The sequence below is a fragment of the Anser brachyrhynchus genome (assembly GCF_964034855.1).
Source record: "Anser brachyrhynchus genome assembly, chromosome: 6".
Lineage (NCBI taxonomy): Eukaryota > Metazoa > Chordata > Aves > Anseriformes > Anatidae > Anser > Anser brachyrhynchus.
In genome coordinates this window covers 7,671,127-7,687,950 of record NC_137700.1, presented here as the reverse complement: position 1 = coordinate 7,687,950, position 16,824 = coordinate 7,671,127, and the positions used below count along the sequence as shown (strand labels likewise).

General features: G+C 42.4%; 1 protein-coding gene across 6 annotated transcripts in view; it reads left to right on the top strand.

Annotated features, from left to right (window-relative positions):
- Positions 1-16,824, top strand: part of NDST2 (N-deacetylase and N-sulfotransferase 2) — a 135,400-nt gene that overhangs the window by 43,247 nt on the left and 75,329 nt on the right. For 2 of the 6 annotated variants that reach the window (XM_080598085.1, XM_080598086.1), the window contains exon 3: positions 7,146-7,241. The exons of the other annotated variants lie outside the window; for them this stretch is intronic. The gene's annotated coding sequence lies outside the window, so the exon portion shown is untranslated. The remainder of the gene's footprint in view (positions 1-7,145; positions 7,242-16,824) is intronic. 6 annotated transcript variants of the gene reach the window in all.

Sequence of the window (16,824 nt, the reverse complement as noted above, 5' to 3'; positions counted from 1 at the left end):
GTTTAAACTTCAGAAAAAAAAAGTATTCCAGTTTTCAACATAGATATATTTAGATTCAGTTTGCCCTCTGAAATGCCTCCTTCTTTTCCCCCCTACCACTATAAACCTTTTCTGTTTGGTTTTGGTTTCCCCAATGAGAATTGCACCAACTTTGTAAGAACAAAAACAACAAATTTTATTCTTAGGATGCTCCTGGTAGCTTCCCCGCTTCATTCCATCTGGCCTTCGGTTAAATTATTCTTTGAAAACAAATGTTCATGTCCTACTGTTTTTAGATTGAGAGCTGCAAAATAGCAGTTCTGTAACTGTTCCTCTGTAAACTGTCACTCAGGCCTTTTATGGGTTCTGAGATTTTCATGAGTATACTGTGGCTAGTACTATTAACCACCAAAGGTGACTTTTATATTATACCTGGAAATACCTCCTAACTTCAGAAATTGGTGCTTAGATGGTGGCTGTTATAATCCAGTGATCCTTCCTGGCACATATAGTTCTCTTACGGTGTTATTTTTCCTATTCTGAAGGCTGATTCCTTCTGACACAGTTTGTTAGTGTACCACTGTCAAGGTTTTTCTAGAGGCAAAATGCCATAAGGTCCCCAGCTATGGAAATCCTGAAGATTTTACAGTTTGCCTTAATTTTTGGTTATTGGAGTCTAGTTCTTGTATTGGCTCTTTCGTTCTTGAGTTCACTCATCCTTAATTCTGCAATAGCCTGAAACACTTGAGATCTGTCCTTTATATTGTACAAAATGTAAACACTAAAAACAAAATACAAACACCAAATATTATGTGATTTCATGTCAATTTCAACTACTTATTCAATTTCCTGCTTTCCAAATAAGTTGTTTTTCTAAAATGTCTTCCTTAAGCCTCAAAAATAAGTTGGATTTGAAAATACAGCAAAAGAAAGGTATTCCAGAATGACAGTGCTGTTCCCTTCCATTGGACTCAGCGATTTCCCATCAGTGCATTTGTTGAGGCTTCCACAGGCTCTGTTGCGACAGAGCATCACGGATCCTGAGGAGTTTGTCACATAGTAGGGGAAACCTTGGATATAGGCGGCCCTTTGTGCCCATGTGCCTGGAATCTTTGACTCTAGAAATTAATGTTACGCATAAATGATATTTTTAGATTAAATGAAAACGGTAATATGAGGAACACCAGCAGATAGCGATGCTGTATCCAGCAAAGAGAGGCTGAAGAACATCTTAGTGGTGTGCCTGCTGTGGCTTAGAGGAGTGAAATGGCTCTGTATTACTAATTAAGCCCAGGAAGCATATTGCTAGCTAGCTTCTTGTTTAATATGTTTAAATAACATCTCAGTTAATACTACAGCTAGTTTGAACAGAAGTAAAATAAATTTGTCAAATGTATTATTCTGGTTTCCTTGTTATCTGTCATTACAATGTCTTTGACAAAGACTGCTAGATCTCTTAGAGAACTTAATAATTCTGGAGAAAAATATTGAATAAATGAATTGTTGCACTAAGACTAGCAAAATTGGTTGGATAACTTGATCGTTCTTCAGTCGGTTATTATTTCTAATCCCTGTTTTCATCTTTTATTTGCGTTTCACTTAGGTTGTCCCTTAATGGAAATTAGGGTATTTAATTTTTTTTCTGCATTTTGCCAGAATTATTTGGGACTTCCGTCTATCTCCCTCTTCCCTCCTACTGCTTACCTCTTCCCTAAATGTGCTGTTTTCTCCCTGCATTCTTTCCCTGCTGTACTTCCCCTGCCATCATCTTTCCCTCCTCCTTTCCCATCTAGACAGTAGCCAGAGCCTGTCATTCTCCCATCTCGCCCTAGAGCCTCCTGTCCTGGCTGCTCTGTACGTGCAGGCAGCTGGAGGAAGATTGAGCTCTAGACCTCCTCCTTTTTGCTACATGTTTTACTTCACCTTTTCCGCAGTGAATAGTTCCTGGGTTTCTGTTTCGAGCTTTCCCAGCCAGCACAACATGGGACTGACCTCATTTGCTTCAGTTTCACTCCTGCCCGCAGCTGCTTAGTGTTGAGGCAGTGAGAAAGGAAGCGGCTTTGTGCCGTGAAGCTGGGAGAGAGCCCTGAGCAGAGCAGGAGACTGAAGCCGTCTGTCCCTAGATTCAGGAAGACGGCTCTTCACTCATTTGTATGTTACAGCCTTAAAGTCTGGAAAATGAATTGTAGTTTGTCTTTCACCAGAGCTTCCTAACTGTTTTGGTCAAGTGGATTTCTAAGCCCTGTGTCGGCTAGTCTATATGCAAAGAATGAGTGCTGTGCTCTCCAGTCACTCATTCTCTTATCTCAAGTGTCATTTACTGGAATTTCTCTACCTTTTGCCTCCTGTAAAATGTAAACTGAATTACAGGTGTATAGTTCAATCAACGTATTAATTGTGTGAGGAATGAGAGGCAGTGGGGATTTTGATGCCATAACCATAGTGAGAATATTAAAATCTGTGATACCAGCTATCTAAGCTATTTTCTAGTGTATTGAGAGCACCCGTTATGTAAGAACAATTTCCAGCCGAGACAAAACGTTTCTGTGCTAGGTCAGCACAACAAGAGATCATTTCCCCTCACCTGGCAAAGCTGCTGTTCTACAAACCATGTGGCTGCTAGTTAAAAGACTCAGGTGTGCAGTGTGGCTGCTCATCTGGGATGGGGAGATTGGAGTCATTGGTAAACACTCGTGAGGGTTTGACTGGAAAAACATGGCAATTTCAGGTACTCTGTGTTTGTGTGTAGTCCTTTTCCCAGTCACTCTGTTGCATGCTTTATACTTAAAATCACCTTGGTCAGTGTCTGAGACTGATTTTGTGCCTAAACATCATGCATGTAGTATTGGCGTTTGCATTATCTGTAGATGCAGAACACTGGATTCTCAGAGCTGAGCATTTTTATTTTGTTCTTTTTACATGATGCACAGCAACTGAAGTTGCTGTTGTCTTGCCCAAATTTGCCTGAACACAAAATCGAAATGAAAAACTGTAAACCAGAATATAGCACGGGAAGCATGACAAGAAGTGGGAATAATCTCTTTAACATAAATACCGTTCCTTCTAACTTCGGATTTCTGAATAGGTGTTTGATGGCAGCTTACCATGAAGACTGGGAACAGCAGGCTAGTGAGGGGTGGAGTCAGATTTGGGTGCAGCGTGAGGGATGCCTCTTGTAATCAGATAGAGTTGCACAGCGTGTGCCTCTAGGCCAGTCACAGGCTGTTTCAGGTTTGTCCCTGTGAAATCCTGCCCTTTAGTCTTATTCCAGAGCTGTAGCACTCGATACCAATGTGTTCCCTACATCCCTCGCTGCCCAGTCTGGTTATCATTTGTTGGCTGTATTTTGCTTTTCCCTAGCTGGAACACGGGACTTTTACAGTGACTGGATTTGATAGTAAAGCAAAAGGATGGAAGTAGGGAAAGGGATAACTGAAAATGATATTTTCTTCTGTTTTAAATAAAACATCATTTTTTGTAGCAGAGCAACATTGTAGAAGAAACAAGAGGTCACAAAGTTAATAAAATGCATGTCTAAGTCCAGAATTTCCCCACAAAACAAGTAGCTTGGGAAGCATATGGTCTAACGGTCTAGGACATTCTCTAGCCAGCCTTTGTATTCCCTGTCTTCCCCTCTCATTTGTACAATAAAGGTGTTGTTTTGTGAAAGGTGATCTCAGACCGTGCTTCTCCTGGAAAGGTCAGTGTTGCTCTCGTCTCCCACAGTTGTGGCATTTCTGTCTCACTTCAGTTCCTGCAGTCAGGCAGCTGGAGGGTGCATCCTGTTGGCTCATAAATCTGACTGACTGGTAATCATTTTTTGGTGGATCACTTATTTGGATCAGCGTGCTGTAAATAGCAAGGGATGTGGGTCGACCTTTTTTGCTAGTAGCCACTTGTGAAATTGTACCCTGACCCTATTAACACTCCTCTGTAATATGCTTCGGGTACCTGACTGAGCACTGAGCAATAGCGTCTTGCAGATACGTACAGGACAAGCTGCAGTTTCTTCTTCTATAAGGAGTATCTCAGTGTAGCATAATAACTGTACATGTGAGCTGTGACATCCTCTTATGCTGGGGTTTTCAGACTCAGTTGGGCTGAGCATCATCTGCAGGAGTAACGTCAGCTCTGGGCCAAGCTGGCATGGGCATAGGCAGAAGCACACTGCAGTTCCATCCTCCTCTCTCTTTTCTTCTCTCATTTTTGCTCTCTTTTGCCCTGTATGCCACATGACCTGCTCCTTATTATTGCAGAGCTCCTTCCTGGGACCTTAAGTTTGTGTTTCCATCTATACTTTACAACCCCACAAATCAGGCATCGTGTGAGGTTAATTACAAGCACTAAAGCTATGCTCCCATACGTCATCCTGCCATGCCTCCGCTCCTGGGCAGCAGCAGCAGCCTGTACACAGAACAGCGTGTCAGTGACCTCAGGCAAAAGGCATTAGTGGCTTGGCAGAGGTGCTTGCACCAGTGTTCAGATGAGAACCCAGAAGATACGGTTAGGAGCTGCCATCATGTACTGACTTAGAAATTGTTTTTGAGATTCTCTGCTTTGGTGGCTGATCTTCAGAGAGAGTATGGATCTTTTACTACCTTCACCAAAATGGGCTCTTTCTTGACTTAGAGGGAAGAGATTTATCCAGTAAAGAAGATAGCTTCTAGTCCCATCTTCCCATTTCTGTTTTATCCAACAGTTATTTCAGTTTTTTAGAGTACATGGGTTTCTTACTCTGGATGTTGTTTATAAATAGTACCAGTAGCAGGAGGCCTTATCAACTGTGAGCAGCTGTACTTGCCCCTTCATTTTAAATCTGAGCAACTAAAGTGCAGATGAACAATAGAACTTCATTTTTTGGAAAGTGAAACTTTTAAATTCTTTGGGATTTGTTGAAAGCTATTGCCTCTGTGCTGAAAACAAACTAGCATTGCCTTTTTGAGGAAGACTATGACCTGTTTGTTGGAGCTTAGAGCAAAGTTTCATGGTAGTAAGTATTAAGGTCTTTAATGCTTTGGGTTTGAAATGCTGTATATATGTATATGTATGGACTATTATGCTTAGCTAAGTATATTTCTACTTGCATATATTGGAGATACTACAGAGTCAGGTCTGATTTCCTTGAGGCTCTCATCTGTATACTCTTTGCAGAAGTGGCACTTGGGGAGTGCCTGAGGATACTGGGAAGTGAAGAGGAATGCACACGGGCAGAACTTGAGAGAAAAGGACTTTAAACAATGTAAGGGGGATGTTGCAGATTGCCTTTGTAAGCATGACAGGTTAATTTTTGACCTCTGAATTACTGTGTAGGGACTTAAATTGGCCTTTTCTCCATTTATTTTTTACAGCAAAGGCTTTAATTTCTCTGGGTAGAAAATTCAGGTTACAGGTTATCAATGCACAGACCACAGGCTTGGACCTGGAAGCGGTGCATCTGTTCCTGCATGGCTTACACCCTGAGCTAATTGACCTGCTGAACCTTTGCCAGCTTTATTCAGAGCCACCGCTGATGTCTCTGCATTGTGCTCCCAGAGCACGGGCCACTGGGAAGCAGGATTTGGATGGGTTGGGCATTCAGGAGCCAGCCAGGATCCACAGCTTGCAGCCTTGGGCTGAAGTTCAGGCTCTGCAAGACACAGAGACATGGAGCTGATGAAAGAGTAACACGTTACCTGCACTGTGACCCTTTCTGCTTTGAGAGGTTTGCTAGCTGGGTTTTGTTGTGGGGCTGACCCTGTACCTCAGGTAAGAGACCTCCCAGAACCTGGAGCACTGGAAAGCATGGTGCACAGATTCTGGGCTGTAGACTCTGTGCAGCTGGGTTTGTGTGGTCAGGGCTTTTTCATTATTTGGGTGTTCCTGTCCCCCATTATCCTGGGTAGTAGAGAGCTGACTTAGTTTGTTAATGCTGGGTTAAAGCAAAGTCTGACCAGGCTAAGAACAAAGTGTTTAGTTCAGATGTTTCCTGATGGCATGTTCAGCGTTCAGAACATTTATGGCAAGGATGGAGAAGGCAGATAATCCTGGGCCTGTCTCTGCTGCAATATTCATTTACCCTTGGATAATGCCTTTCTTCCTAAAAACAAACTTACTCAGTTTGATGTTTGTTTTTCTTAGTGAAATCTATCTCTGTAGTATGAACAGCAAAGGCACTTTTTTATTTTTTGATTCAAGCAACATCTACAGGCCTGCATGGTTTGCATGTGCTAGGAAGTTGGATAACAGAGGAATTTTGTGAACAATAAAGCAGATTTTTTTTTTCTGGTAAAAAGTGTCAGTTTTTTTCACCTTGCAGAGTTGTCAGATTGTGAAAAGATGTACAAAAGGAGATGTGAGTGGAGAGAGTACCTACTGTAATGTAACCTTCCATGGGAAGCAATGCTAATATTTACTTGTGTTTGCTGCTAATGGGTAGAAAAATATTGGTCTGTCCTTGGGCTGTGGTAGTTGACAAAGAAAAAATTAACCCCCTTTGATAGCTGTAAAATCTGTTGCCTTCTTACACCAATTTTTTTGTTTCCTGTACGTGGTTTTGAAAAATTTGTTAAGCCAGGTCTTAGGAAGTAAAGTGTCGCGTTGGGCAAGACATCTTCTGGTCGCCTTGGATAGCACCTCACTGTTTCCTGGTTTTCTCTTTTCAGTGGGAAGTACATGGTCTTCCCAGTCCCCAGCTTAGCCTTCCTGTTTAACAGTTACAGTAGGGTGTACCAGGGTAAGCGGTGGCACGTGGTAGAGGCTCCTTTTTCCTTTGGGAGCTTGGGATATAACTCTTATTAACCCAGAAAGAAGAAGGAAAACAAAAAAAAATCTGGCTGAATAAGAAATAGGCCAGTGTGCTTAATTTACAGCTCTTGTTTAATCTTTATGTTTGCAGCTTCGGGTAATTTCTGGTCAGTTCAGTTATTCCTATTCCTTTCTGGCCAAAAGAGTCACAAAGGGGCAGGTGCATCCTCCAGCATTCTAGCAAGCATGCAAAAGTGGATTGAAGTCAAAGCACTAGAGTCAGAATTACTTTACTGTAATTTCCTGAACTGGAAACTGCAGTAGTTCAGGTATTGAAGTGGATCAGATGCCCTAGCCAGAGAATGTTTCCAGTTCAGAAAATGTTGTTGCGCCTTACACCATCAGGTACACATATTTATACAAAACTTCTTCTGTCTCCCTAGGTTGGTGGTTTTGCTCAGTTTGCATCTGGTATAACACAGCTTCACTCAGTCTGCATCTACACAGGTCTTTTTCAGACTGCACACACACTTCTTAAGGTAAGGAAGAATTGCTATAAAGGATAATTTTGGCCTAGGTAGTGTAGTAGATGAGGGACAGAATTCCTATTCTGTGGGTCTTTGGTTCAGTATGTTGATAAAAGTCATAATAATTTTCTTCGACTCAGGACATTTATCTGTTTCTACGTTTATAAAGTTTAATACTTTATGCTTTCTTGAGTGTTATTTATGAAATGCTCTAAAGTGCAAGTAATCAACTGAAGATGAATAGTGACTCTTCAGGTTTTCGGGCCTGTATTATCCTTGAAGTGATTTTTAGTTGTTGATATTTTTCTTGATATGTGCAGCATTTTGTGTTTAATGTTTCTGGGTTGGGGCTAGTCACCACTTAGTGTGGTGTTGCATAACCTGGGACAGGGACTGCAGAGTTCGCTGTGGTTCAGCTAATAGGGTTTTAAGCAGCACAGGGTTATCTATGTTAAATTTCAAAGTTGTACATTAAACCTGATGTCACTTTTCGGCAGGGCTACACTCTTTAATCTTGTTACCATGCTCTAGGAGAGTTACAGGGATAGTAACGCCAGTGCTTGCCATATAAGGCTGTCTGGCTACTGTTTCAGGAACCAGGTTTGTGTCTTTATCCAATGTCTCTTAGTAGCACAGTGTGCAGCCCCAGCACCTTCCTTCAGGAGGCTTTAGAGGATGGCACTAAGTAATGGCATTGCGACGCGGGCTTTGGTGCTCCATCGCTTCCCCTTGATTTGTGAAAACATCTGAGCTGCAGAGTGCTCCAGAAAAAGTAGGAGGCATGTTGGTTGCAACTGAGGGAAGGTCAGTGGTCAGCCAAACCCTTGGCTTGGTAGGTGGGCATAGATCACTGAAGAAATTGAATCATGCGTGGCTTTAGTGAACGGATAAGGAACGGATATTCTGCATCTGAGAGTATCTTGGAGATCCTCCAGCCTCAACCTTCCCACAGAATTGCCATATTGAGAGGAAGGGGGTATGATTTTCCTTTACTGTCTTCCTCTTTGTTTCTGTACTGCTTCCTTTCTTTTCTTTTTTTTTTATTTTATTATTTTTTCTTTAAAGAATTAACATAAAAGCCCATTTTAAATTTTCAAAGTTGTAATAAAACAAAAGAGAGGTGCACAGGGGCCTCATTCATCACCTTTTGTCACCAGACTTGATTTGACATCTGAGACTACAGAGAAACTTTGGCAAGTGCAATGATTTCCCGTGCGGGGGTAATAAGAGAGAAAAAAGCTGTCAGTTGAAAACAGCAGGAGCTACATTAGCAAATATAAATTAAACAGATGGCTAAGATACTGCAGCTGTCACATAGAAGCTCCAGGAAGATATTTAGCTTAGAGCTGCAGGAGGCTATTTTAAAAGGAAAGATGAAAACAACAAGAAAGCAAAGTTTAGTATGGCGAAGAAACAATAGAGGCATTCAGATGATTATGTGAAACTTACCCAGCACTGACTTTTTTCCTTCACCTGTTCAAATCTTAGGACCCTAAAATTAATTCAGGATCAGCTATTATAAGATCACATTACAGATTTTCAGAGTGGGTTTGTTTACTGGTTTGGAGCTACCCTTCTGTACTCTTGCATGAGATATTGGCTCTGACACATATCCTGGAAAGACAGGAGCAATGTGACACACATCATACAGTTTTGTTCTGGTTGTTTTACAACTTTTTCAAGGAAATCTTATGAGAGAATTGTTTTTGAATAAAAAGTTTGAGGATATGCAGTGTTAGAAGTGCTAATATTTTGTCAATGGATGCACCTGCATTTAAAGTGTTTTGCATGGTCAGTCGTAAGGTGATATTTTTTCTGACCAGTTTTCAGCCATGAAGTGACTGCTCTTTTCCTTTGTGAAAGAAATTACGAAACTGCATGCAAGTGTGCTGGTGTTTAACAGGTGAAGGCTATTTGGAATTCCAGTGCTGTTTTTGAGAGGCCAACAAACAAGTAGTTTTCAAAATATTGTATGCATAATTTTCCTAATTTTCCTCAATTAGGACTGATGATTTGTCTTAGATACCTTGTATGTAAGCAGAGACTGATACGCTGCCTTCATAAACATGTGAAGACGTGAGTTTGCAAAGTAGGTGCATTTGAAGCCTGCATTTTACATTCAAAGAAATAGTGTATGTATCTGTGGTGGGCTTTTTTTTTTTTTTTTTAGCCATGTGACAAATTCTGGATTTTTGGTTGTACTGCAGTGCTCTGTGCAAAATTAGTGCATCTTCTATTCTGTGTATTTTTTCTTCTAAATTGTGTTGTTTCTTTACCATAAATGTCCCTAGGTGCAGTTAGCTATAGGTGTATACTTAATCTATAGAGATGATTTGGGAGCTATAAAACTGTCTGTCTAGCAGCTAAATCTTCTGTTCCTCAGTATTGATCCTTCCTCCCATCATCTCCATAAAGGTTGAGTATGTAAGTCCTAGCAGGCTCTGAAAGTCAGTGCATCTCCATTCTTTTAGAAGTAGCAAGTTCATCATTGAAATGTGAATGCTCTTCAGTAGCTAAATCTTTAACCTATCTTAGACTCTCCTGATCTTAGTGGTTCAGGACCTAAATCATGAAGGGTATCAAAGGTTAAAAGCAACACCTTGAGCTTATTTGTGAGGTCTTGCTGAGAACGTGCAGCCTCAGCCTTCCCTTGCCATTCATGGCTGCTTCAGTTGTTTCTGTGAGTAGAAGCGGGCTCCTAATCTTGTAACTGCATTTCTTTTATGGTGCAGCTTCATGCTTCAGTGTAGAACAGTACAGCTGTTAATGCCAAATAACTGTCATTTCGACCCAGGAAATTTCCTTTCTACCCCTACAGAAACTTTGGAGCAGTTTTAAAACTTAAGAAAAGAACAACCACAACAACAACAAAAAAAAAACACAAAATACAAAAACAAAACCTCAGCCTGAGAGTGTATGCCTTTTCTAACAAACGCAAATGGAAGAAACAAAGTTGGCCTTGAAGTGTACTTGAACTTGAGAATGACGAATGTGGGATATCTTTGTCAGTGGTGGAGGGGCGTTTCTCAGTAGGTGACCTTCCGCCAGGGTCAGCCTGAGGCCTACGCCTCCACATACTTGCTCTTAGCCTTTTTCTGCAATGTTTTAGCTAAAGTTTAGTGCCATGACATGCTAGCAAGGGAGCAGTTCTGTGTAGTGAGAACCCAGGGCATACAGAAACATACATTGAAGCTTGCAAATTCCCTGTCAGCTTCTGTTCCTGGGAAGAAACCAAAGGATCAGTCAGCATGATCAGAAGCCAAAGCAGGATAATAATGAAGCAGGGATAAGGAGGCAGTAAGAGAGGGAAGGAGCTAAAACAGAGAAGTGGCTGGAATGGGGGAAGAAGCAGTGGGGCGGGACAGCCTTATTTTTAAAGGTGGTTAAGTTCTTCTGCTGAGTATTCCAAAGGCAAGAATGAACTTCTCCAGCTGGAAGTGTAGTTAATGTCTAATACCTTATTCTGCCCTTGATCTTCACGTAAACCTTCTGGTGGTATCAGGGGAGGATGCCATGGAAGATGGAAGGGTAAATGTAGGTAGAGCAAATGGAGTATGGTCTGGCCTATGGTGTTGAGCTAGTGGGAACATCTTTATAGTTTTGAAAGTGGGTTGTGACATAATTTTTCATATCATTTAAAGTGTTAATATCTAAGTCTCAATTGATCAGGAGCAGCTGCTTACATGCAAAATGTATACAAGTGGGAAAAGGAAACACAATCCAGCTTTTTTGCTCAGGAGTTGGCAGGGCTGATAGATAGGGCTTTAAACTAGAGTTGAAGGGGGAAGGGGATAAAACCAGGCACGCCGGTGATGAGCTAAGTGATGGTGCGCTAGAATCAGAGGGACTGTGTGTTAGTGAGGTCCTTCGGTCGGCTCCACAAGGTGCTGCATGTAGGGAGGCTCATTTGAAGTGCTTCTACACAAACGCGCGCGGTATGAGGAATAAAATGGATGAGCTAGAAGTCTTGGCCCAGTCCCACAGCTACGACATCATCAGCATAAGCGAAACCTGGTGGGATGAATCCTGTGGCTGGTGTGTTGCAATAGATGTTTACAAGCTCTTCAGGAGGGACAGGCAGGGTAGGCGAGGTGGCTGGGTGGCGATGTATGTGAAGCATGGTCTGGACTTTGTGGAACTTCAAGTTGGCGATGGCAAAGTTGAGAGCCTCTGGGTAAGGATTAAGGGATGAACAAATAAAGGGGATGTCGTGAGAGTCTATTACAGACCACCCGGCCAGGACGACAAAGCCGATTAATTATTCTTTGCAGAACTAAGAGATGCGTTGAGATCAACTCCCCTTGTCCTTATGGGGGATTTCAACTTGCCAGACATCAACTGGGATCACCACACAGCTGACATGAGCAAGTCCAGGAGGTTCATAAAGCACCTAGATGGTAACTTCTTGGTGCAGGTGCTAAGGGACCCAGCTAAGAAAGGTGCCCTCCTAGATCTGTTGCTGGAGAACAGAGAGGGTCTTGTGAGGGACGTGGCAATTGGCGGCTGTCTCAGTCATAGTGACCATGAAGTGGTTGAGTTTAGAATTTATGGTGACGGAAGGAAAACTGCCACCAAAACTTCAGCACTGGATATGGCAAAAGCAGACTTCAGGCTGCTCAGAGAACTAGTCAGCAAGGTCCCCTGGGAAACTGCTTTTGAAGGCATTGGCATCCATCAGTGCTGGTCAATCTTTAAGCACTGCCTCCTAAAAGCACAAGATCAGGCAATTCCAAAATAACAGAAGGCAAGCAGGCAGGGCAGAAGGCCGGCCTGGCTGACCAGGGATATTCTACTGGAGCTTAGGCAAAAAAAGTGTACGGCTGCTGGAAGGAGGGTCAGGCGATGAGGAAGGAATACAGGGATGCTGTTCGTGTTTGTAGGGAGAAAACTTGCGGGGCCAAAGCCCAACTAGAGTTGAAGCTGGCCATGTCTGTGGGAGACAATAAAAAAGGTTTTTTTAGCTATGCAAACAGAAAAAGGAGAACCAAAGAAAACATAGGTCCAATACTTGATGGGGAAGGTCTCCTCACAGACAATGACATAGGCAAAGCAGAGATGTTTAATGCCTTCTTCGCCTCTGTCTTCAACACTGATGATGGGCTCCGGGACCCTGGGTGCCCTGAGCGGGAGGACCATGATGGTAGGAATGACAAACTCCCAACCGACCCTGAACATGTGTGGGATTTGCTGCTCCACCTGGATCCATACAAGTCCATGGGTCCGGATGGGATTCATCCCAGGGTGCTCGAAGAGCTGGCTGACATAATCGCGGGACCTCTCTCAATTATTTTTCAACGATCTTGGGAATCTGGAGAGGTCCCAGTAGACTGGAAGCTGGCAAATGTTGTGCCACTTTTCAAGAAGGGTAAGAAAGAAGACCCTAGCAATTACAGGCCTGTCAGTCTCACGTCAGTGCCTGGTAAAATTATGGAGAGGATGATCCTTGAAGTTATTGAAGCACACCTGGGGGACAATGCAGTCATTGGTCCCAGCCAACATGGATTCATGAGGGGTAGGTCCTGCCTAACAAATTTGATTTCCTTTTATGATAAGATCACCCACCTAGTCGATCAAGGGAAACCAGCTGATGTGATCTTTTTGGACTTCAGCAAAGCTTTTGACATGGTTTCCCATAGGATCCTGCTGGACAAAATGTCCAGCATACAACTTAACAAAAACATCATATGATGGGTGAGAATTGGCTGACAGGCAGGTCTCAAAGGGTTGTGGTAAATGGGGCCACATCTGGCTGGCAGATGGTCACTGGTGGTGTCCCTCAAGGCTCCATTTTAGGGCCAGTCCTCTTCAATGTTTTTATAAATGATTTGGATGTAGGACTAGAAGGTGTTTTGAGCAAATTTGCCGACGACACCAAACTTGAAGGAGTTGTGAACTCGGGTGAGGGTGGAAAAGCCTTGCAGAGAGATCTGGACAGATTGGAGAGCTGGGCGATCACCAACCGCATGAAGTTTAACAAAAGAAAGTGCCGGGTCCTGCACCTGGGATGGGGCAACCCTGGCTATACGTACAGACTGGGTGATGAGACGCTGGAGAGCAGCCCCGCAAAGAGGGATCTGGGGGTTGTGGTTGACAGCAAGTTGAATGTGAGCCAGCAGTGTGCCCTGGCAGCCAGGAGGGCCAACCGTATCCTGGGGTGCATCAAGCACGGCATCGCTAGTCGGTCGAGGGAGGTGATTGTCCTGCTTTACTCTGCACTGGTGCGGCCTCACCTCGAGTACTGTGTGCAGTTCTGGGCACCACAGTACAAAAAGGACGTAAAACTGTTGGAGAGTGTCCAGAGGAGGGCAGCGAAGATGGTGAAGGGCCTAGAGGGGAAGACACATGAGGAGCAGCTGAGGTCACTGGGCCTGTTCAGCCTGGAGAAGAGGAGGCTGAGGGGGGACCTCATCACAGTCTACAGCTTCCTCGCGAGGGGGAGTGGAGAGGCAGGTGACCTATTCTCCGTAAACACCAGTGATAGGACCCGCGGGAACGGTGTTAAGCTGAGGCAGGGGAAGTTTAGGCTGGACATCAGGAAGAGGTTCTTCATCGAGAGGGTGGTCGCACACTGGAACAGGCTCCCCAGTGAAGGAGTCACTGCACCAAGCCTGTCCGAATTTAAGAAGCGATTGGACTGTGCACTTAGTCACATGGTCTAAACTTTTGGGCAGACCTGTGCAGTGCCAGGAGTTGGACTTGATGATCCTTATGGGTCCCTTCCAACTCAGGATATTCTATGATTCTATGATTTTTCTATGTTCTCATGGCAATAAAGGGCTTCTTAACTGAAAGCAGGAAAGCCCAGCCCTTAGTACTACAGCATTGTTCTACAGCTTAGCAAATCTGCAAAACATTTCATGTACTTCGGCTCTCATTTGAACCTTCTCAGTTCTGGCCCAGGCTTAAAATGAAAAAAGTCTGTTTTTTAGGTTAGTGCCACTCTGCATGTAGTATAGACAGGTACATCAGTGAATGAGTAAAGGTTGTGGATAAATGTGTAACAGTTAGAAAATAATAATTTTTATTATGCTTATTGTTTGAGAGGTCACATAAATAATTCTTAGGTGTTACAAAACAACACATCAAGTAGATCTGGTACGTGGGCTGTGGATTCTACAGTGCTATTTCGGTAAATAATACCTTACTGATTAATTTACTGTAGATACTGTTTTTCTAATTTGTCTTAATAGCAGAGAAGATGGAGTTTCATGTTTAGTTTTGCTTTAAAGTAGATTTAGCTTTCAATGGAAAGCAACTGAATACACCTGCTTACATTTTGGTAATGAAAACATCTTTCATATGGAAAACAGATTTTCCATGTTGTTAAGGATCTTACTTTTCTTAACTATGGCAATTTCTATATTTGAATTTTGAGTTCCGTTCCAGGTCCAAGCATGTCTGACCTGAATCAGTTTGTGGGAAAATATTTAGCTAATTTGTGACCATCCACAGATTTGAGGTATGGCTCTGTATAGTGTTACACCATGGTGCATGTAGGTTTTCGAAAATTATGCTACTGCAGATGGGTATGTAGAGACATCCATCGAAAATAAATGCAACTATCTATGGAAGAATAGCCTTCCAGGGACAAGACAGGTGAGCTTCCTTTCCCTGTGTAAGCAAGCCATTAGGTGTTAAGAATTGCTACAGACTTCTAGCAAGATGTGAAAACACTGCAAGGCAGAATGTAAATGCACTACTGCTGGTAGCCACAGGCTCCTGTAAACAGCTCAGAGTAAGACTAAACACAACTAGAAAGAAAACAGCAACTAGTCATTTGGGAACCTGGTGTGATGGCACATCTCCACCTTTGTTACAAGACAAATAACAGTTGGCTATTTGATGTTGCTCTAAACTTGAGTGAGAAAGCTGGAGTTTTGAATAGAAAATAAGAAGAATAATAGCACATTTAAAAATGATTGACACGTGCTAGTTCCTTGTACCACAATCTGTGTTCTTTGCAGTCATAGAAGTCATTTCTAGGCATTCATTCCAGCATCGTTAATATTCCATTCTTTTCTGTTTGGCAGAATATATCTGACCAAGGCTTTATCTTAATGCATTTGCTGCTAAGGGGATCTCTTTACAGAGGGCTCTGTTACTTCTGGCTAACTCACATGAATAAACAAATGCAGAGAATTTGTATTATGAAAGTAGTAAATGCACATCCTTTATCTGCAGTCTCCAAAATATGCTGATGAGAGTTACTCTTCAAGGTGTTTCCAGCATAATTGTGTTTTGTTAAGATGCTGCAGAAATTAAACTTAGTTGCCATAAAATATCCTATCCAGTTAGATACTACCAAAAATGTGCTGCTGCCAGTGCAGCATTTTAGGGCATTTGTATTAGCTGTTCTGGCAAAATAACCTTTTTGCCTGTGTAAACCACATCTCACTAGGCAGATTTGCTAGTATAGTTATTTTAGCAAAGCCTTTCTACTGTAGAAAAGACCTTATTGATAATACTGTGAGGTTCCCACAGTAAATGAAAGGCACAATACAAAGAGCTTTACAAACATGAATTAAGCTTCACAACACCCTTGTAAAATAAATCATTCTTCTAGCTTGCCAATGTCTAGTTTCTTTTAATATGAGATGTTTTGTGGGGATAAGAAGGAAGGGTAGAAGACTCAGAGTTGAGGGAATTAATGCCTGGTAGCACTGTAGCATTGCTAAGCTAAACAAATTTATAACCTGCTAGAATCCCCTGCCATCGCCGTCTGACATTTAAAATGTCTTAGCATAATCAGCGTTTCAGAGTGTCAAATAGCTACTGGTTGTTGGTTTTACCTGATCTTTGATAGTATGAGGAGTTATAATGTTCACACTCGGCAATTCTTTTTGTCCTGAAAACCTGGAGCTGGCTTTTTTCTATGTGATGTTCTTGTTAATACAGTGTTTAACTACGGTGTTCTATCTCACTGGTTGGTATTAAACTATATGAGCCGGTATGAGCCTGTGTAGTTCTGGGTGTGAACAAGTTATGCAGTTAAGGGATCTCAAAGGGAATAGAGAGAGGAACAAAACAAGATTTATGCACAAGAATGGTTTTAAAGTCAAGTCATTCAAAAGTTAGAGCAATCTTATGTTGATGTTGTCTATGTGGCCTTGTTTCATTTTTGTGTGTTAATCATCATGCAGTCTTTAGTTACATGATCACATTCTGTTTATTCCTGTCTCACCTTTTAGGGAATAAGGAACCGAAGAACTCTGCTAGGATGTAGGTTAATTTTCTCTTTTACCATTCAACAGCATTGGTTCTGAATTCAGCATGTAAACTCTTGGGGCAGGCCCATGAACTTCAGCAGCCCTCTTTTAAACACCCTGTCCTAGATTCTGTATTAATACATCTATCAAGAATTTAAGCAAGCTGTACAATCCTCTTTCCAGTTTAAGGCCTTCATGTGATAGTAAATGTTTTCAAAAACAAGGTACCTTTCCTCACCGAGGGAGGGACTCACTCAAAAAGCTGGCACAGACCCCCTAAAAGAGGGGAAATGATGGAGACATCTGGGCTGACTGTTCCATTTTCTAACCCTTCCTGCGTGCTGAAGGAAGTTCCAGTAACTGTTCGCTAGTGTGCTTGATCCTCTGAG